The sequence below is a fragment of the Grammomys surdaster genome, unplaced genomic scaffold, assembly GCF_004785775.1.
Source record: "Grammomys surdaster isolate TR1022 unplaced genomic scaffold, NIH_TR_1.0 133, whole genome shotgun sequence".
NCBI classification, from domain to species: domain Eukaryota; kingdom Metazoa; phylum Chordata; class Mammalia; order Rodentia; family Muridae; genus Grammomys; species Grammomys surdaster.
In genome coordinates this window covers 13,112,878-13,129,045 of record NW_021604591.1, presented here as the reverse complement: position 1 = coordinate 13,129,045, position 16,168 = coordinate 13,112,878, and the positions used below count along the sequence as shown (strand labels likewise).

General features: G+C 42.9%; 1 protein-coding gene across 5 annotated transcripts in view; it reads right to left on the bottom strand.

The window, feature by feature from the left end:
* The window catches only part of Kcmf1 (potassium channel modulatory factor 1), a 63,307-nt gene that overhangs the window by 35,472 nt on the left and 11,667 nt on the right, over positions 1-16,168 (bottom strand). Inside the window, exon 1 of one of the 5 annotated variants that reach the window (XM_028762326.1) lies at positions 8,381-8,479. The exons of 3 other annotated variants lie outside the window; for them this stretch is intronic. The gene's annotated coding sequence lies outside the window, so the exon portion shown is untranslated. Of the gene's footprint in view, positions 1-2,962; positions 3,035-8,380; positions 8,480-16,168 lie in introns of those variants that run through there. One more of the 5 variants, XM_028762327.1, reaches the window with a different exon arrangement.

Genomic DNA, 16,168 nt, shown 5'->3' with positions numbered 1-16,168 from the left:
TTAAGTGTTGTTCAGTGTTCCTAACATATATAAAAAGCATTGCTCAGGAATGAGTTACAGTCCTGCAGACTCATGTTGGTGAATTTGACGACAGTCTATTCATCATGATCTATATACTTACAGTATTTATTTAGATGTAATCTTAATTACTTATACTTCAACATAAAATGACATAAAGTATTAGAGCAATCCTCGATGAAAAGGTTCTAGCCAGAGGTTCCTAGGAAACCTAATGTATGTATTATCTCTAAAAACGGGATTGGGGGGGTCTGGAATTTGTTAATTTAATGTTCATGTCAATTACATGTGTACAAGATAATCACATAAACAGAAGTCAGCATGGAGCAGTGACAGAGGAAGGACAGTAGGTGTTTGTGAATGAACAACACACTCCTCAGCCAAGGAATGTCTGCATTCTCACTGCATCAATGAATGTATCAGTTCTTGTTTTGTTTTTGGGGGACAGGGTGTCTCTGTGTAGTCCTGGCTGTCCTGGAACTCACTCTCTAGGCCAGGTTGACCTCAAACTCTGCCTCCTGGGATTAAAGGTGTGAGCTACCACAGCCGGATATATCTCAGTTTTAATACAGTTACTCAGTTACTGAGATCCCTGTGCACTATTTTTATAACTACATATAATTACAATTAATTCACAATTTTAAAAGTATACACAGTATGTGTGTGTACATATAGTGTATATTTTCTCTTTAACCTGAATATAGAATGGAGTCCAGAGTATGTGACACAGGTCTGATTTCTTATCTGGACTTGGCTGGTTTCCCCTGTTCACTGATGAAGTCTCTACGCTGCCCTCTAGGAGAGAGAGGACTCTGTTTGCCCCAAGGAAGTGTCCTGCTTTGACCTGGTAGCTGGAAGTGGGCCACAGTGAACAGCTACCTCCTGACTACAGCCTACAAATCCAACCAATGAAAGTCCAGCCAAACTCAAGTCCACCCAAATCCTTCTCCCTCAGTGGTGGGGCCTGAGCTTCCAAGGTTAAAAGCTTAAAAGGACTTCAAAGAGTAAGGAGCTCCCAGGGAGGCTGAGGGCAAATTGCTGTGGCTTCCTTGTCCCAGTGGCATCTAATCTTTGGAAGTGGGCTGGGTTTAACTGTGTTATCTTAGCAGGGAGCTACAAAGATGCTACACAAAGTATTTAACCTCATGGCTAGGAAGATGGTCCTGAGAGGCTCTTTAATGGAAATACTTAGATCCAAGGATATTTGTTTTATCCCCTTGCCCCCCACCCCTTTTTTTATTATTGGCATTAATTTGTTTTTGGAGACAACGTCTGGCCTGGAACTCACTGTGTAGATCAGGCTGTCCTTGAACTCAGATGTCTACTACCATATCCAGCTTACTCTTTTTTAAGTATATACCCTCTAGACATTACTTCCGATGTAAAATATTTCTCATATATAAGCATAAATGCTACACTCAAAAGATTGGCTACTCATATATTTTTCACAATGAAAATTGTTTTTTAAAATAAAAAGATAAAATTTTTCAAATATATGAGAGCATTTTTTATTACATCTTGGTAGGCAAGGTCTTTCTACACAATACAGGCAAACTGAAACCATCCATAAGACCAAAGTAAAAATCAGAACCGCCATACTGAAGACGAAGAATGTCATTCAAATACTTCCTTGATAAGAGAAGTATTCCTACAGTCTTCTGAAATTCGTTTTCGTTCATAAAAAGATCAAGTTCAAGAAAAGCTTATGGAAACTTCAATAGACAGTCGAGGCATGAACAGAAAAGTAGAGCACATAGCTAAGGCCCTGTGCATCTCAGCCGGTTTTGTTCCGGGTACCTCTCAACACCCTTGCCTACCCTCACTCTAGTAAATGTACCCTCACTATCTCCCATAGGCTAAAGCCACATAGCAGCATGCCCCATACGCTGACTTCTTTTTAGCTTTCTCATGGTTACAAATTTGCCATACTGTTTTACTTGCCCAGTCAACTCCATGGCACAGTCCTGTGACAGATCCCTCCTCTTTGGTGTCTAGCAGAGATGATCTCTCCCAGTTACCTCTCATTAACAATGTCCAAGAAGACTAAAGATAGAAAAGTTCGGGGACCGGGCGGTGGTGGCCCATGCCTTTGATCCCAGCACTTGGGAGGCAGGGGCAGGTGGATTTCTGAGTTCGAGGCCAGCCTGGTCTACAGAGTGAGTTCCAGGACAGCCCAGGGCTACACAGAGAAACCCTGTCTCAAAAAAACAAAAACAAAACAAAACAAAACAAAAAAAGTTCGGGGGAACCCTACCTGTTACTGACCATGTTTTAGAGTTCTCTTTAGGAATATAAATCTGTAAGATGGGTCAGTTGTGTATTTAAAACAAGGGAGCATTAGTTTTTGGTTTTTTGAGACAGAGATTCTCTGTGTAGCCCTGGCTGTCCTGGAACTCAAGAGACCCCCTGCCTCTGCCTCCCCAATGCTAGGATCAAACGCATGCACTATCACAACCCAGCAAGTATTAGTTTTCTACTAGTCTTCCCACCCTGGATATTTCTTTTGCTGCTGAGGAAAGGGCACTAGCAGGAAGGTGAACATCAAACGGGAAGATCAGCCTCAATGCAAAAACAGCCACAGTCTGACCGCTGTGATTCTCCTCCGTCTCTACTCATTTCTGGGAAATGTAACTAGAATCTGTGTGAGGAAGTCCTGAATTCTTCATTGGTCTCTTGCTACATTTTGTCACTAGTTATTTGATCTATTCCACTTCTGTTTTTAAGAAACAAGGTTCCAGTTTGGGGAGGGGCCTGTGATTCTCTCTGACGGGCAGCTACAGGCAGGTAGGTTCCAGGTCAACCAAGGCTTCACAGTGAGACCTATACAGCTTGCCTCCAAATTGATGGATGGGTGAATGGGTGGTGGTGGGGGGGATGGGCTGGAGAGCTTCCATATGTGTATACAGGCAAGCATACTTGCACACATATACACAGAGAGACATACACTCATCTTCATTGTCACATGAAAAAATGTTTCACCAGCTTCCTGGGTGTATCCTAATTCATTCAAGTTGACACCTGAAGTTAACCATCACAGTGGAACATCTGAAAAACAAACAAATGCTCACCAAAACTGGAAATGTTTTGTGTTTATATAAAAAATAGAAATAGGCATAATGATGTACACCAGCTGTGTGCAAATGCCCAGGGATGCCAGAGGGTATTAGATCCCTTCCCACAGTCAGACTGGAGGTATGGGTGGCTCCAAGTCTGGCTGTGAGTTGCCTGGTCTGAGCACTGGGAACTAAACTCTGCTCCTGCAGGAGCAGTAAGCACTCTTAACCACAGCCATCTCCCAAGCCCCTTATACTTACATGATTTTAAAGTTTTCATTTTATATATATTTAGTGATCTTTTCCTCTTCGGATTATTTTATCTCACATGTGTTTTGCCTGAATGTATAAATGTACTACACTGTGTGTATGTGTGCCTGTTGTCCAAGGAGGACAGAAAGGGCATCACATCTCCATGGAACTGGAGTTATGTATGAATGGCTGTAAATTACCATGTGGGTGCTGGAAACCAAACTTTGGACGACTATAAATAAAAGTCCTAGCTATCACAGAACTCACTATGTAGACCAGGCTAGCCTCAAAGTCACAGAGATTTGCCTATCTCTGACCTCCTAGGTGTTAGAATTAAAGTTCTACCACCTTATTTTTTGAGACAAAGTCTCTCACTATCTAGAGTTTGAACCCTTATGGCTAGTCTAGCAAGGCCACAGGGTTTGTCTGGCTACCGGACCCTAATGACCCTTAAACTGAGATTAGAGATATGGATGTGCAGAAGCAGGAGGATCTCTATTATAAGTTCAAGTCCAGCCTGGTCCACCTAGTAAGTTCCACCATAGCCAGAGTTATATAGTGAGACCCTATCTCTAAATAAAGTGCCATGTGTGAAGATATTAACCAACACCACCCCCCCACCAGCCCCAGATCAATATCTAGTAAAGATTTTTTTTTTTTAAGTCTGGTTGAGATCTACAAGTGAGCAATCTTTAACCTGTTTTGAAGACAGTGCCTCATTTATTTTAACAACATATTTTAATACCTGTTGATTGTCTGAAATACAGTTAACTTACCTCATTAACTTAATCTTTTTACTACAGTACTTCTTCTTACATGTGTTTTGATTGAAAAGATTTTTTTTTAAAAAGTCATTGTTTTACAAAGTGCAAAAAACAGGCTACTGAGTCAGAAGGATCGATCTTGAATTAAGGATAGGCTGGGCTACATAGTCAGACCCTGTCTCTTAAAAATAAAAAAAAATTTAAAAAAGAAGAAAAATCAAAGAGAGCCACAGAGCTACAGATACTAGACCGGAACCTGCTTTGTAAATCGCAGCCCTTTTTACTGGGTAAAGTGATGCGTATGAGCATGGAGCCCGCCCTCTGTGTTTTCCAGCACTCACATCAAAGCCAGATCAGCAGTGCACATCTGGAAGCTCAACCACAGCTTCTTCAAACTGGAATAAAATTGAAGATACTCAAACTATACATAAATATGCTATTTACTGTACAACTTTTATTTCTATTATGTGCTTATTTTATAAGCACTATAGCTGGGCCGTGGTGGCGCACGCCTTTGATCCAAGCACTTGGGAGGCAGAGGCAGGCGGATTTCTGAGTTCGAGGCCAGCCTGGTCTACAGAGTGAGTTCCAGGACAGCCAGGGCTACAAAAAAAAAAAAAAAAAAAAAAAAAGCACTATAAAATTTCTTATGCTATATTTCATACTACAGATCAAGGCCAAATAATTCTGTAAACTAATATAGCAGCGACATCCAATCCTAAGTGCTTACAGGGAATAGACCACACAGTTTGACACTTCTCCAATAAGGTCCCTTGTATTTATGCTTGCAGCGTAAGGGTCTCATGCCTTGTGAGTCACGTCCCACACATCAGACCCTTCTTGTGCCTTCTATCTTCCCACCTCCTACATACATCCCTCTGCCAGTCATTCTCTCAACTGCTTTCCTGCCTATGCTGTCTTAATTAAAAAACAAACCACAACCCTCTCAAACATAGCACTCGCTGTCTTTTTTAGGCATGAAGATACCCTTAAGTGCAGGCTGAGCATGGTAGCCTGCACCTGTAATCTCAAGTGCTTAGGAGGTGGGGACAGAAGGGTCAAGAATTTAGGCTAGCCTTGGCTACAGCCCATTTCAAAAACCTGAGCAAACAACAACAAACCCCAGAACAGGCAAGGGGGCTCTGCAGGTAAAGAGACTTGTCAGTCCTCAAGACCTGGATTTGGCTACCAGATCTGCATGATACAGAGAATGGACTCCCAGAAAGCTGCCTTCTGACCTTTACTCATGTGCCATGGCACACTCTGGCGCACACACACTAAATATTAAACAATGTATTACAAATTAAACTGGGGTCTCATGAAATAGTAAGTAAAGGAGTAAGTAAGTAAAGGAGCTGCGGTCAACCCTGACAGGCTCAGCTACGATCTGGGAACCATGTGGTGGAGAGAACCAACCAACGCACGCAAGTCGTTCTCTGATCTTCATATGTGTGTCACTGTTACACACACACACACACACACACACACACAAATGTGAGCCGTTCAACTGGCTCGGTGAGTAATGATTTGAGTTTGATCCAGGGAATCCACATAGGAGAGAATTCCCACATATTGTCCTCTGACCTCCACGTATACCACTACATTTAAAAAGTAACAAAAATAATTAAAAAATTAAGGAGTCTCTTAGGATTTTAATGTATAAAGTAGTAGCAAAACATGATTTTTAGCTCCTATAAAATGTTTATTTATAAAGTCACTGTGCTTTCTATTAGTACCCTCACTTGCGCAGTGGTCAGGGATGTTGATGACAGTAGTTCCTAAGAGGTGCCATCAAAGCATGGCTGTCACAATGCTTCTGCCTAGAATTCGGGAAGTGGTTTCCAGGTAGTCAATGCCTGCAATATGATGACAACCGGTGACTTCCTACCTTTCACATGACTTTCAAATGTACCAACAGAAAAACAACAACAAAAAAACTTTGTACTTCTTTTGAACATAGGTACTAACTTCATTTTACATGTAGATACTAAATATTTCTTTAGGCTTTAATACATACATACATCACCAGCAATGCAACAGTTTGGAATGTACAGTTTTGAGTTGGTCAACAGGAGACAATGCTGGCAGCAACACTGTGCAGTTCGTGACTGCTAATAAAACGCTTAATTGTTCCAGAGCCATTATACCTTGGGGGGTGGGAGCCAGGGCCTCTTGAATGTTTCTACGTATTCTATTACACACTATACCCCACGCCTGAGCATTAATATTATGAATGACATTGCTTTTGTTTTTATTTCTGTGTCTTTGTGTTTGGGTGCCTGCAGAAGCAAGAGGGCTCTCTCTGGACCCCCTGGAGCTGCAGTTACAGACACAAGCATGCATGCTGGAAATTGACCTTAGGGCCTCTAGAAGGGCAAGAAGTGCTCTTAACAGCTGAGCCATCTCTCTAGCCCAGGAAGACATTATTAAACAGTATTACGATTTTCTTTAATAGGGTTTCTGGTTATTTCTTTTTAAAACATGAGACTAAGATTTATTTATAGCCAGGCGGTGGTGGTGCACGCCTTTAATCCCGGCACTTGGGAGGCAGAGGCAGGTGGATTTCTGAGTTGGAGGCCACCCTGGTCTACAGAGTGAGTTCCAGGACAGCCAGGGCTACACAGAGAAACCCTGTCTCGGAAAACAAAACAAAACAAACAAACAAAAAATAAGTCCAACATCTCTAAACACTATGAAAGAATGGCTCCAAAAGACTCCCATCAGTGACTATGAGAGGAGAGACAGTGTGCCACCAGGGCCCACTTGGGCAACAAGACATTATGGTCCTCTTGGTGTGATAGAAGAAGTGTCGTAAGATATTCAGCACCTATAAAATATCCTTTCTAAAAATAAACCTATGGACCTGGATATCATTTAAAAGGAACATGGAGGATGAAAGGATACATAAACTACACCCCAAGTGGATATAAGCAGCCAGAGACCAACGTCTCAGAAGGAAGCAGTGGCAGAAGGAGTGCAGCATGGAGAACACCCTGATCCACACAAAAACAATCCCCAAACAAGTAACAGCAGCACACACCACCACAAACAAGAACTGCTCACCAAACTGGTAAGTTCCAGGTTCAGCAAAAAATTCTGGCTCCAAAATTAAGGTAACTGAGGACTGACATCCACATCATGCACAGGCTTGTCCTAGCCAAAGGTCTGGGCATGCAAGGTCACACCTCAGACCTGGAGCCTGACCCTCGCACGAATCCCTCAACTTCAGCTCTATCCTAGAGCTGCAGAGCACCCACCACCAACCAGGGCAACGCTGATGTGCTCAAGGTGTGCAATACAGAAAGAATACAAGGATATGTTCATCTGTCAATGTCAAAAGCCCACACCAAGGTAGAGCAGCACACAGCTGAAACCTAGGAAATCAAGAAGCAGGTTCTGAGGACTGGAGAGATGGCTCAGCGGTTAAGAGCACTGACTGCTCTTCCAGAGGTCCTGAGTTCAAATCCTAGCAACCACATGGTGGCTCACAACTATCTATAATGGGATCTGATGCCCTCTTCTGGTGTGTCTGAAAAGAGCAATGGTGTACTCATATACATAAAACAAGTACATAAATAAAACTTTAAAAAAAGAAGAAGAAGAAGAACCAGGTTCTGAGTGCCTATACTGAGTTCAAAGCCAGCCAGGGCTCTATAGTGAGACCTTTTCTCAAAAACAGAAACATAACAACTACAAAACCCACAATCCAGAGAAGTGACAGCTGATTCAAGCAGCTCCCTCTTGACTCCAGGATGACTGTCTACAGAATCAACACTGTGAACCACTCAACCAGTGAAGATTCCCCCTCTACATCACTATCCAAACACGTCTATCATGTCCACAAGGAAGTCTTCACATCATACGTAGTAATGAAGGGAAGACAAAGTCTACAAAGATGGTCTGACAAATCTATGCATAAACTCAATGTGAAAAGCCATCGGATTTGGTAAGCTGGACTGGTGCAGACTAGAGGCACCTCACCACTCATTTTCCTTAGCACAACTGTTATTCTCCTGCATTTTTCAGCCTTGGTCTTTCACTGACTGGCCTGGAAACTCTGATTCTATTCTATTCTATTTCTTTTCTTTTTTTTTTTTTTGAGACAGGGTTTCTCTGTGTAGTTCTGGCTGTCCTGGAACTCAGAAATCCGCCTGCCTCTGCCTCCCAAGTGCTGGGATTAAAGGCGTGCACCACCACCGCCCGGCTCTATTCTATTTCTATTCTATTCTATTCAGGCAAGTCACTTTACACCTTTCAACTCTCAGCCTTCACCCAGAACAATCGTGAACTCACATATTAGGAGGTATGATAATCCACAGGAATTCCCAGGAGTGTGTCTTCTTGTTGTCCTCCTTGACCATCAGCATGCAAACCCCTCACAGGCAGAAGCAATATCTTATGAAAGGAAGTGGTGGCACACACAGATCACCACTCACAAGTACGGTCCAAGGTCAGACCAGTCAAGATGGGTCAGGGCAAAGCACTTGCTGTAAGCCTGCTGACCGAAGTCTAACTGCCAGACTCCACAGTGAAAGGAGAAACCATTTCCAAAAGTTGTTCTCGGGCAGAGGAAGATACTACTAATAAATAAAATATAAAAGCAAAGTTTACCACAAAAATATGTAAGGTAGTACTATATCTATATATAAATCAGCGCTATGAGCCATTCCATAAATGAATACGCATTTTAAAATGTATTTAAAACGGAAACATTTTGTCAATTTAAAAGCAAGATACTTAAAACAATTATTTACAAGCCATTTGCTGTATCCAGGATGAAAGTGACACTTGTGAGCTAAAACATAAGAACCTACTATGTGCCAGGTACTACTCTAAATATTTTATCTACAATAACACACACAGCCACGCTCCAAGGCTGCTAAGAATTTATGTCTTTTATACTAAATGATCCACAGAGCCCTAAGTAACTTACCCTAGGTCAGTCTGTCAGTCAGTGGCCAAACTGGGATATAAAGCCAGGCCGTCACTCAGGTCTCACACACTACTCCACTGTTCACAAGTGAGGAATAACTTCAGCCTAAGTAGAAAAGCTCTACCCACGGTGGCAACCTGACCTCAGGGTATCTACGAACTGGTAAATTATCTTCTGTTCTCTCATGCCAGAGCGTGGAAGGAGAACATGGCCTGGAGTTGAGTCATAAGATCCGAACTGTAGGCCTTCCTCGGTCACTACCGTGTGGTGGTGACTCAGCTCTTCTGGACCACAGCGGGAAGGAGGGGTAGCAAATGGGAAACACATGGAGGCTGCAGTGCTTGTTTTCCTTCAGAACCAAAACGTTCATTACCACCTTTCTTTTGATTTTATTAGAGAAAAGGATTAAAATAAACTAATTCCCATAACTAGATCTCCAAGCTGGACCTGTACAGTTCTGCATAACCTTCTGTAGAGTTCCCCTGCCAATGAACCAAAGGAGGGCAACGGTAGCAGACCAATCTTGGAGCATCCAAAACTGCCAGGCCCTCCGTCATTAATCAAGAAAATAAGCCCACAAGTTTGCCACATGGGTGGGACAGTTTCTCAACTGAGACTCCCTCTTCCCAAATGACTCATGTTGACAAAAACCACCTTCCTTACTCAGCACCCTGCTCCCTCTAGCCACACACACACACACACACACACACACACACACACACACACACACACACCCCACCTGTCTTTTGAGACAAGGACTCTGTGTAACAGTTCTGGCTGTCCTAGAACTTACAATGTATACCAGGCTGGCCTCTCTAGTCTCTTCTATTTGAAGTTCTCCCACTTCAGTGTAAAGAATTCCCCAGAGCTTAGTGACACAGTCTCATTGTCTCCTTAGGCCACAAGCTCTGCCACGCTAGCAGGCACTCTACCGCTACAGAGCTGTCCAGCCAGTCATTCCTTTTGTCAGTTACTGTTCCTACCTTCAAACCATCCTTTTGTGCATCTTAGCACATCAAGCTAGACACCCTAAGTCTCAACTCCTTCCATAATCCACATGCCTAATCAATTACCAAGCCTACTTGCCTTCCACAGCTATATGACTTGTTAACCTGACAGCTCCCATAAGGTGCCTTCAGAAACTCATTCATGAAACTTACTCTCACTTCTTTTCTCTTCCTCTACATTGAGCATGAGCCCCAGATCTTAGAAGGCCAGAGCTCAACACAGCCTAGTACATTTTCACAATGAGAACATAGCCAGCTGTTGGGAGCCGACAGCCAGCCATGGTGGTTGGTGTCATAATCCCAGCACTTGGGAGGCAGAAGGATCTCAAGTTTGAGGCTAGTCTGGGCTACCAAACAAGACTGTCTCAGAAAAGGGTGGCTGGGAGCTAGAGTTGGTACACTAGTTAAGAGCACTTGCTGCTCTCAGAGGACCCAGGCTCGGATCCTAATACCTACATGGTAGCTCACAACCAACCATAATCCCAATTCCAAGGATTGCAATACCTTTTTTTGAGCTCATGGGGACCAGGGATATATGTGGTACAGATAAATATAATCTTGCTAACTACTCATGAATGAAAAAAAAAAAGAAAAGAAAGGACAGCATGACTGCTCCTAGTTATGGTAGAGGTCTATTTTAGGGGTAAGGGAGGTACAGAGGAGAGCAATGCCAGATGCAGAGGCGTCCAAAAGAGTCCAGGGTAAACAGGACCTCCGCCTGGGCCAGGCCTGGTGAGAGGCAGGAGGGGAGAGGAAGACAGAGGAACCTGGAGCACTGGGCCAAGAGGACTAAAACAGCCAGTGCAGCCTAGATGGCTAGGTTATATAGGGAGGAGAGGCCGGGGGAGGGCAGCTCAGCTCAGCCTGGGGGTGGGGGTGGGGGGCTGGAGAAGAGGAGGGTAGAGGGCAGGGCATGCCAGCCAGGAGGACTTGGGGGACGCTATGAGATCCTGGTGGCCAGTGTCCATTTTGTTATGTCAATAGGCACCTCTTGGCTGACTATATGGATTTGAGACCTAATGACTCATACACATAAAAAAACAAGGGTCATCAAACTCCAGCTTGTGGCCTACCATCTGTTTTCATATAGCCCATTAGCTAACAATGGTGTCTATATTTTTACATGGCTGGAAAGCTTTTGAAAGAATACTATTTATGGCTGAGGGTGTGACAGAGGGCTTGCCTAGCATTTCAAACATCTGGGTTCAATTCACAAGACAGGCTAAATTAAATAAATGTATTTAATGTGCTTGGAAGTTATATGAAACTCAAATTTCAGAGCCCTAAGATTTACTTGTTCACACATAGCCATGATTGTCTGTTTCTATACCATCAATGGCTCCTTTCATTACACAGTAAACAGAGTGGGGCAGTCCATAAGTCACACACCACAGCCCACAAAACTGAATGTACTACTGGCCAAATACAGAAGCTCACTGTGTTTAATTAGAAGTGAACATTGACTCTGGCTTCTAATAGAATTTGGTGTAAAATTCTAGCTAATTTTTAAGCATCTCTTTTATGAATGACCTAGGACAAATAAACCTTCAGCTTTCTAATCTATGACACACCCTGTTTAGTTATTTTGGCTTTATTGATTTACTTTTGAATAAGTGCAGGTAAGCACTCCATACATGTGCTGTGCCACCATCAATAGACACGTACCCACAAATAAAATTGTAATTAAAAAATAAGGACTATCCTAAGAGTGATGAAGTGATCAGTACATGTGAACTCCTCAGAACCTAACAGCTAGGTTACTAGTGTCCCTCGGTTAGTTTCTCCCTTCAGCCTCCTGTCTCCACTGCCCAGAAGCTGATGTGTAACGGGCAAGTAAGTCAATACTTGCCCAAGTGCTACCACACAAATCAGCTTCCAAGCTACCTCTTGATCCTCCGAGTTGTGTACCATCTACCTTGACTACTGTCCCTTCTCTGTTCCCTGTACTTTCTTACTGAGAGCAGCCCAATCCCCAGGCTTCTGTGCAGATGGCTCTAAAATGCTTATCACCAACCCCTATTTCTCTCCCCTGAGTATATTTCCCAACCTCTGATTTCTATCTGATGGACTACCACCACCTTTAATTCAAAATGTCAAAAGCGGAATGTGTTTCTTTCCTCATCCTTATGCTCCCAATTTGCTACAAGAATCTGCTATTCTTCCAATACCCTGTCTAGTCCTTGCTCTCTTACAATAAGACTCTGTCCTGTCATTTTTTCCTTTCTGTTCCTACTGCCATTGATAAATCAATTCTTTTTTATTCCAAGCTCATTTTAGCAAAAAGCCTTTAATCAATTTCCTTGTCAAAGGCACCCGTCTATTCATCTCATGCTACCGCACACATATTGCCCCTAAAACTTGCCCCTTCTCTTTGTATTCTTTCTCTGTTTAGGTTTTAAGACAGGGTTTCAAGTAGCCCAGGCCGTCTTGAAAGTCTCTATCCTCCTACCTCAACCTCCCTCAGCTACTGGGATTACAGATGTGTGTCACTGAGTCTGTCTTAAAACTTATGAGGCATAATGCCCCTCCAGCCCCACCCGTACTGAGAATAACAAGACCGTCCTTATGTGAGACCAGAAACCCCACATTTTATCTCTCGTGCTCCAACCTCCATTCCTCCTCTGGTCTTCCATGATAAAAAACACCCCCGTTCATTCCTGCAGTCAGTGCACAAAACTGCACACACAGCATTTTACCCACAGCCATCCTCAGAGAGGCTGGCATCACTATCCCATCCCTCTTTATAGAAAAGAAAACAGACTCTGAGCACTGGACCGGAAGTCAGAACAAGTGAGTCCTTGTTCTACTTCCCCTTTGGAACCTTAGGCAAGTCAATCAATGTCTCTAACACACATCCCTCCTACTTACACAGAGGTATTCAGTTTGAGAAGCTGCTCTCACTAACTTCAATCATCTTCCAGTTTTATAGTTCTGTATTTTGCCTCCTACAGTGCTCTTGCTTACCTCTACCCAACCCTTCCTATAAAACCACAGGGTGGGCAGTGGTCTTCAATCCCAGTAGTCAGTAGGCAGAAGCAGGTTGAACTTTTTAAGTTCAAGGACACCCTGGTCTACAGAGTGCATTTCAGTACAGGCAGGGTTACACAGAGAAACTATCTTTAAAACCAAAACCTGAATAAAACAGTAACAAAACAAACAACTACCACAGAATTTCTTTGTGTCTTGAATTGAAATGATATCCTTTGGGAAATACATTCTCTGATGAACAACACCTCAGCCTATCCCAACTTGTAGTCATTTAGAGTTGACACTTCATTATCCCAGTTAGACTATTTTATACTCACGGCCCTTTCTGCTTCTACCCCTGCCTCCCAACACTGTGAACAAGAAAAGCTAGTTCTCCGCAACTTAGTATCCATTGCCAAAGCTTCAACCTAAGGACTCAAGCTTTGAGACTAGGCAGAAGAAAACGGGTTTCCAACTAGCAAGATACATACTAGAAGGTCACAATAAGGGCTGGAGAGATGACTCAGTGGTTAAGAGCACTGACTGTTCTTCCTAGAGGTCCTGAGTTAAATTCCCAGCAACCACATGGTAGCTCACAACCATCTGAAATGGGATCCGATGCCCCCTTCTGGTGTGTCTAAAGACAGTTACAGTATACTCATATATGTAAAATATAATAATTCTTTTTTTAAGAAGAAAAAAAAGATCACAACAATATATTTCCTTTTAATGAAACAGAAAAGAAAAAAAACCCACAAATTTTTCTTTTTTTTTTTTTCTTGGTGTTTCAAGACAAAGTTTTCTCTGTGCAGTCCTGGCTGTCCTGGAACTCACTCTCCAGACCAGGCTGGCCTCGAACTCAGAAATCCGCCTGCCTCTATCTCCCAAGTGCTGGGATCAAAGGTGTGCGCCACCACTGCCCGGCCACAAAAATTTTAAAGTGTAGGTAAATGCTACTTTTGCAAAATTCTTGTTTGGTACAACAGGTGCATATGATTTCATGACTCCTGGCTCATAATATAAAAATATGCCTTAGATTGTGTTTGTTTCCCTTTTGAAAGCTAATGAAGACCACCTAATTCTAGGCTCATGGGTTTCCCACTCAACTAAAGAATTCTTTTCCAGAAACCCCTCTACCTACTAGAAGAAAACAGCCAAGTCTAAGACGAACTGGGGCTGAGTAAGATCAAAATAAAGTGATCAGTGTAGGAGGCACTTTGCAAAGAAAGGTTTCTGAGAGACCTCTGTGGAGAACAATAGTGGACAACCCCAGCCCCTGTCATCCATTCACCCAAAGACCCCTCCACCTGCAGAGTTATAGAAATGTGTCTCTACTCCCAATTAAACTATACTCAGGCAGGACATGACATAAGAGTGTGTAGGACATGTCAGCTGTGTTAACCTCATTTCCTCTTTTCCCAATCACTGCCCTCTGCCCACAAGGCCTCACCAAAAGCACTTTCAAGACTCAGGACCGTACACTCGCTATACTCCTTTAAATATAATTTTCATTTAAACGCTCCCTTCCCTTTACATGTCTTCATTAGTTCAGATTTCTCTTTAAAAGCCTCATCTTCATTCAGACAGGCCCTGTCTGATAACCTTACAGGGAGCTCTACGCTCTTAACCTGTGCTATGGGTTTCCCGAAAACCTGCCACCTCCAAATGCTGTACGGCATATTTATGCTTTTACGGTTTACTGCAGAAACCTACAATTTTTTTCTGTACAGAGCCAGATAGTAAATATTTCCAGTGGCTTTGTCAGAGCTACTCAACTCTGCTGTTACAGGACAAATACAGCTCAGATGACACATAAATGACTACATGTGGCTGTCCCCATAAAACTTTACTTACAATAACAAGTTTCTTTAAATAAAGAAACTTTATTTAGGCCCACCCTACAAAATCTCCTCCAGTAGACAGATCTAGGTAGAACCAAAGAATCTACCTTTATCAACTTCTACAACCAAGGGTTCAACTCACATTTCAGTGCTGTAACTGCCCCAGGATAGCTGTGAATCCAACCCAACAGAAAAATGTGAACTTACTTGAACATCGAGGGTAGGTGTTTGTTTTTAACTTACTAGGTATGATTATCTGGAGTGGGGCGAGAGTGTCACTCTACAAACTATGTAGACTGAGATGGCCTCAAACTATGTAGATCACCTTGCCTCTACTTCCCAAGTGCTGGGAGTAAAGGCACGTACCACTACCCCTAGCTTAATGACATGAGTCTTGAGGGTATACTTTTAGATGACACACCCACTTAGCATGATGCCCATGCTAGTAGTACTTGGACCACACTTAAAAGACCACTGGGTAAGAGTTTCCAACTAGCCATATGGCGGTGGTATACACACTTAATCCCAGCACTTAGGAGGCAGAGGCAGTCAAAGGGCAGCCTAGTCTACTGAGTGAGTTCTAGAACAGGCAAGGCTACACAGAGAAATCCCGTGTGTGCGCCTGTGTGTGTGTGTGTGTGTGTGAGTGTGTGTGTGTGTGAAGGGTATCCAGCTAAAGGGTGATGTAGAAAAAGAAAAGGAAAGAAAAGAAACAATAACAAAAGGCAGTCAACTTAAGACTATTGAAAAAAATGTAAAAACTGCATGTCGTTCCAGTGAGCCGATGGGCAGAACTGAAAAGGAAGAACCTAAGGATGGCAGCTGCTTAGCAGAATTGTTTGCTCAGTAAAACAAAGGCAGAAAGCATCAAGTCTTGAGTTTCTAACAGATACAGGACAGTGTTAAGGCACTTGACACCAAGCCAGATGCCCCGAGTTCAATTCCCAGTACCCACATGGTGAAAGAGAAGAACTGTCTTCTGAGCTCCATGGCAGACATTCTAGGACTGAACTCTGTCCTCAAGGCCTGCATTTGAAGATGAGGTCTGTAACTGATAGCAAGTATTAAACACACAGACAGACAGACAGACAGACAGACAGACGGACGGGACAGCTATTTGAGGTCAAATCTCTTTACAACCTAACAGTACTGCAGCCAGCTCCTGGGAGCTAGAGATGGGCATTTCTGGAAGTCCGAGGCTAACCTGGTCTACCGTGGTCCATGTAGAGTACCAGGACAGCTAGGTTTACATAGAGAGACTCAGTCTCAAAAAACTAAATTAGTAATAATAATAGTATCACCCGCAATAAATTACTAGAGAGTTCATCTTAAT